Genomic DNA, 6,737 nt, shown 5'->3' with positions numbered 1-6,737 from the left:
ACACCTAATATATATATTTATTATATATATATATATATATATATATATATATATATTTTTTTTTTTTAAATACGAAGCGCCACTATAGTCTGAATGTTAAGAAGTTGAACTATTATATATATTCATTTAAATGAATTAATTTCAAAAATTAATTGTATACCGATGATTGTCGGATTTTCAACACAATCAATTTGAAATATTACTAATCCCCTCAAATTTCCCAAATTTAATCTTAAAAAACTGTAATAAACTTATTGCAAAAAATACTGCCTCGCACGGAATGCAAGAGATCCGGGTTTGACTCCCGGCCAAAGCACTCGAGGGTCGGGGAATACGTAGCCGCTTCAGCACATTCATCCTCTGATAATTTGGACCCGTCCGTAAAGAAATTTAGGTGTCAGGCTGATGTCTTCCAGCTTGCTGAAGAATTCGAGTGCGATCTCTCTGTTACTTCTGTTCCTTGTATCTACAATGAAGTTCGAATAATTCTTGCGAAAAATATACGTAGGGTAATCTTGTTCAAAAGCAGACAATAGATAGACCTAAAAACAATATTCAATTCAGATTTATAGGTAATAACACCTGAAAGTGCAGAAACAAGAGTGAAGAAACAATTCAGCGCCGAAGATTTGTCCTTGATTGAGATTGCAGAGGCTTCCAAGTTTTCGAGACTGGAAATGATAACATTTCTTCTGTTAGACATACATTTATACAGATTTAGATGATAGATAATCAAATCGTAATTTGAGGGGCAATTCCTTATCTTCACATAACATAACGTTGATTAGAATGGATTGTCTGCATCCCATAACTGTTCTAATGGCTCTATATTGTAGCCTTTCCAGACACGTAAAAGCTGTGCTATTTTTTTTGTACCAAATGAATATCTGGCAGCTATATTCGATAGAACCTCTGAAGATTACTCTACAACGTTAACAATAATTGTTGGTAAGAGCCCCATCAAATATCCACAAGCGATGACAAAATATTGACCCATTTTACCCTTCTTGATCAAGTATTGATCAAGATGAAAGAAAGAGATGAAAATCACTTTCCAGGACACAATCAAGGATGACGCCTAAGAATCTGATGTGATTTACTCTGGGAACATCTTGTTCATTAATTGCCTGGTCACATATCGATGGCTGCTTCCTTCTGGTGAATATCAATCACTTGAATTTAGCAGGTGAGAGTTCGAGTTCTCTATGAGCAAGATACATTTAATCCAATGAATATTGAACTCGTTCAACAGCTTCATCAGCAGTGCGAACCGAAGAATATATATATATATGTCGTCTGCGTATTACAAAAAATTAACATCAGGCTGAATCTGTTGATTTAGATTTCTTAAGCTAATATTAAATAAGAGAGGACTCAGTGTTGAGTCCTGCGGCGTTCCAAAGAACCGTTCTCGATACAACTTTCTCCCGTTGACAAGATTCTCCATAACCTTACCTTACGTATATTAGCCAATAGACTAATGTCTCTCAAACTGTCAGTTATGACCTTTGGAAGAATGTTATTAAAAGCGCCGGTGTCTAAAAAACCACTCACCGCTACTTCCCTATTCAAGAATGCCGCCTGTATAATATTAGCAAGAGTCAGATTGTCTGCACATGACTTAGATGGACGAAAGCCCGTCTGCTCTTGGGGATATGAATTGTGATGTGGATTCCCCTAACCATTGCAGCCTCTAGTAAAAGATTTTTCTCAAAATTTTGAGAACACATGATAACGATATAGGATGTACGGCGGCTCCATCCGGGATGAACACCACTAATGAAACTTTTCAAGCATGCAGTATCACGCCATCAAGAATTGATTATAGAGTTTGAGAAGAAGTCCCAAATAATTGTCGTCAAGACACGATAGCATCAAAAAACTAATCTGATCCAACTCTGGAGCGAAGTTCCAGTTTGCTTAAGCAAGGGTCATTTTAAGTTCCTGCAGTGTAATCGAGGCTTCCAAATCCCTGTGCATCGTCCCGTCGCAGTGGAGTTATTATCTTCCTCCTTAATTCTTTCCAAGCTCTTCCTGGTGTTGCGAGAGCAAAAAGGAGGACATATTTTATCTTCAGTCAATTTGATAAAGGAACGTTCCTCACACACATCATGTATCTTTGCATAAATTCCGATTAGATTACGATTCTTGAAGGCCTTGACTAATAACTAGATTTGACTGGTGGGCATCTACAGTCAAAGGACTCAGTGAATCTTTTTCATTGCATGCGTTTTTGCTTGCAGATTACTCTGGAACACTTGGCACGCATTCTCTTAAATTCGAGAAAGTTCTCTATTGTAGGGGACCACTGCCATTTCTTAGCCGCTGCTCTATCTTTTTCAACTGTTTCTTGACAGGCCTCTGTCCACCAGGGAGGCGTTTATCAGATAGTGCAACTGAGTGTGGGTGCTGAGACTTAGGTGGAAAAAAGAATATTGTCAGCACCAGCAGAGAGGTCGTCCATCAGATAGTTGTATCGCGTGAGTCTTCAGGAACTCCCTTGAAGAAATCTTTGGATGAAGCGATTAGAAGGACATACAATTTGTTAATCTCTTATTGATTTAATTTAAGCTTACATAAAAAGCGACGAATTTTGTTGATGTTATATCTTATCTTAATTTCGATAGAAGTAATCGCTGCCTATTGTATCCTCGTAAGTTTTAACTTCGCAAAACGGGGCTAAGTCAGGTGAGGCAATAACCAGGTCAATAAGAGATGCCCGAATTTGGAGGCAAGAGCAAAGTGAGGTGGTCATTGTTTAATATGCAAGCATTAACTCCTTCCATAGCATTTAAAATGAGTCCTGTGATCGATCTTGGCACAGCCCCACAAAGATGTGCATTCAGATCCCCTACAAAAATAATCCTCTTGTATGAGTTAAAGAGTTGAAACAGGCTCTGATATCATGCTCCAGAGATGTTGCGATTCGGATACTTGTAGATATTAATTATGGCAACGCGTTTCTTGTCCGATGATATGCAAATACCTTGACCGCAGCTTCACCATAGAGTAATCATATTGAATCAGATCTATATGATTAAAAATAATGTTATTTCTTACTAACATGCAGATACTTCTGACCTTCTCTAGTAATATCGCTTCTAATTGCTTGCAGTCTAAATGAGGCTGATGATGCGAGTCTTATAAGCAGATGATATCGAGGTTAGGACTGATATCTTGAATATAAAGCAATTTATCTCGAATTCCACGACAATTCCATTGTAGAATTCGAAAAGAGGAAGAATTGTTATTGTTCATGAATGTAGTTCAAATCAGCTGAGTGTCCGGCGAAGTCTAAGTAATAAAAATCTTTGAAAAGACTGAATAAACTGTACAAATTGAGTTCTAACGAATTGATAAAGGCGAGTAATCGTTTCAATAGAAAAATAATTGGATTGACAAAAGTAGAAATTAATAGATTATTGAATTGATATTTTATAATTATTAAGGAAATCCAAAAACTTTGCGAAAAAATTATTATTGCTGTCGTGAGATCTATCGCTTCTACCGGACGTATGATCTTGTCGCATTTCCGAATTGAACTGATTACTATTGTCAGTGCCAAGTGGACCTACCGTTAGATTAGGTTCAAGCAAAAACTCGCGATGGGACTGTAAAATGCCTAAATGACTAGACGCATTTGGATGGGATTGAGGATGTAGAATGACACGTATTCTATGCCCAGCAGGAAAGGATTCAATATTACTGATTTTGAGATTGCTTGAATTATTAACAGATGCTGTTCTCGCGTATCTTAAAACTTAAATTGCCCGCGTTGTTATCCTTTAAATTTTGAAATTTATTATGAAAAATAAAGGAAAAGTTTCTTATGACAGTTGTTTAGAAGCTGCAGGTTTTTTGATGGAAAATTGCGAAAATCATACCTGAGATCGTTAGAAAGGGACTTTTTATTAGCCGCTGCAATTTTCCTAGTCTCAACTAACGCGATGTTTTTCTGTGCTGCCAGGTTGAGGATCATTTTGTGACTAGGCACAAATGTGAAGTGATAAATGATCCTTCCGCAATTAATACATTTGGGATTTTCTTTGTTAACTTCACAAGCAATATTTTTATCATAGTGCAAACCGCAGTGTAAATAAAAAAATCTAGATTTAGTGTTTGCAATCCCGATCGATGTGCCCTATTCTATAGCATATGTAGTAAATTCTAGTTTTAGGAACATAGGATTCCATTTTATTTTTTGCATTAAACAATGTTAATTTATTAAGCAATTTTCTGCTCCGTAAATTTAACGTAGAGTGTTCTGGAAGGGATGTAGATAACCTGATTATTAATTATTGTCCTGCAATTGAGACGCTGGATATCAATGCCAAAAAAAATAAATTTTCTTTGATACATTCGGTGATTAGGAATTGGTCAATATTGACCTTTGATAATGCCAGTGCGTAGTATCCAAAAAAAAGGGATGAATCTTAAATTTTTCGAAGACGGGATTGGAAACCATGCGATTAGCTGCATAAACTCGCGAACATAAACTTAACTCAATTGATTTACCTCCTCCTAATCGTTTAATTTGCAATGTTTTTGCTGGAAACTTTCGAAATGATACACGATAACATGGAAAAATATAGCGGGGAATTTCTATTCGAGTAAGCATAAACCGCATAAGGCAGGACTTCTTTAGCGGAATACAGATTTGTATTACTAACGTGTTTCTTATCTTGCGTCATCTTTAATGTACTTGAGCCTGAAGCCTGTGTTGTCCGTACTTATTATATTACTTGGTTTTTATCTTAGTGAACTTATTTTTTGTTGACCCTGTCAACGAGATTCTCTAAGCCGCGTTTCCTGGAAAACTGAGTAGACTGATTCTTAATAGACTGAATAAATTCTGAATCTGAATCCATAGACAGCGGAATGTCGTTAGCCGCGCTTTCTTGCCATGATTTAGATTCAAAGGATGTTGGCTTTTGTTAAGATTATCCAATATGATGTTAAGAGTGGCGACATCTGACTCTCCTTCAAATTTTCCTTCAGCTAAAATTTTTTTTTATGTAGTTAGCCATGAGTATGGAATAGGAAGCAAGAAGAGTTTGCAACTAGCAATATAGAGCACTAGCAATAAATTTTGAAACACAGGCAAAATCAATTCCTCGATCCGACATTGATAAGTTGGACGCCTTTAGAATGATGATTTGTCATAACAAATTTTCATTTAAAATATGGAGGAAAACTCATTGTTTTCTTTCAGAATACTTTCTACATGATTACATCGGCATTTAAAGTGTCTTTTCATACGCAGCACGCTGACAACAATTCGTTACTATGCATTCGTTTATGCAGTTACTGCCGCAAATGTCGTTCGTTTATTTTACTTGCGAACTGCAGCGCACAGTTTGTCATTCGTTTACGCAGGGATATATGGTGTAATAAGAACAGATAAAATATTGCGAATAATGGTATAATAGAACCAACCAATCATGTTTGGGTCAAACTGCACCCGAGAAATTTGAATTAATGACATGAATAATATATAAATTACATTATATTATATATATTAATTACATTATATAATATTATTAACAAAATTAATGACATGAATAATACATAAATGTAAAATTACAATTTTTAATAAAGTACAATATAAATATACCTGAAATAATAAAGATTAAATAAAAAATTCGTGCAATAAGAAAAATTATCCATTTTTATAAATATATTGTAGATATGTGTATTATTACATATGTATATGTATATGTAATACATATTTGTGAAAATATAATGAATATGTTACAATATTTTATAAGGGAAATAAACAAATAGTGTATTATAGTTGTTTTAATATGATTCAAACTTTTCTTTTTGTATGAGTGGAGAAAATTCAGTAATTTTGCCTTGTTCCAATCACATGTAGGTAATATATGATATCCTAAAAAATAAAATCAATAGACATTATAAGAATTGCAAATCGAGAACAATTATTCTATATCATAATTTCCATATCAACATCGGATGCCGGTACTTAACCAAAATATTGCAAAAAAATAACCGTATTTGGAACCTGATCTACTTTGGAATCTGATGACTCAGCTCCTAGGCAAGCTAGAACAAATTTCTTTATACCATTTTAAAGGGAATGTTCTCGGTTTCAAAATTGATGTAGTGATGTTTTTCGCCTTATCATTCATTTACTCATGGAAGACTGCAATATCATAACATTTTCAAGACTCTAACACTCTCTGCTTTTGGTTTTCATGAAAAAAACAGTTTAATGGGACGAAAAATTTCACTTAAAGCCATTTTAAAGGAGAGTTTACCCTTTAAAACGCGCTAAGGAACAATGTTTTACGATTTCTGACCGAGATATTAGTTTCTTAAAATCGACAAAATTTGCAGATTTTAAAGTGCTTCCCTAATTTTTTTGTGTAATATATTTGGCTCATACATTATTAAATTCATGATTTTTTATTAAATAAATGTTCCATAAATAAATATACATACTTGTAAAGCTATAATATCTTATACATTGCAGAAAAATTACAATTTTTTCTCTGCAGTTATCATCTCTGTTTATAATCAAATTTTGACGATGACACTGAAATCATAATTGTTGCGAATTCTCATATTAAGAATAGCTAATAGTAATAGTAAACGGATTGAATATTTTTGCGTTATTTTATGCGTCACGTCGCTGCCGAGCGCGGAGTAGGAGAGAGAGAGAGAGAGAGAGAGAGAGAGAGAGAGAGAGAGAGAGAGAGAGAGAGAGAGAGAGAGAG

Source organism: Atta cephalotes, assembly GCF_000143395.1.
Source record: "Atta cephalotes unplaced genomic scaffold scaffold00038, whole genome shotgun sequence".
NCBI lineage: Eukaryota > Metazoa > Arthropoda > Insecta > Hymenoptera > Formicidae > Atta > Atta cephalotes.
The sequence above is the reverse complement of the archived record's forward strand: the minus strand, read 5'-3'. Positions refer to the sequence as shown.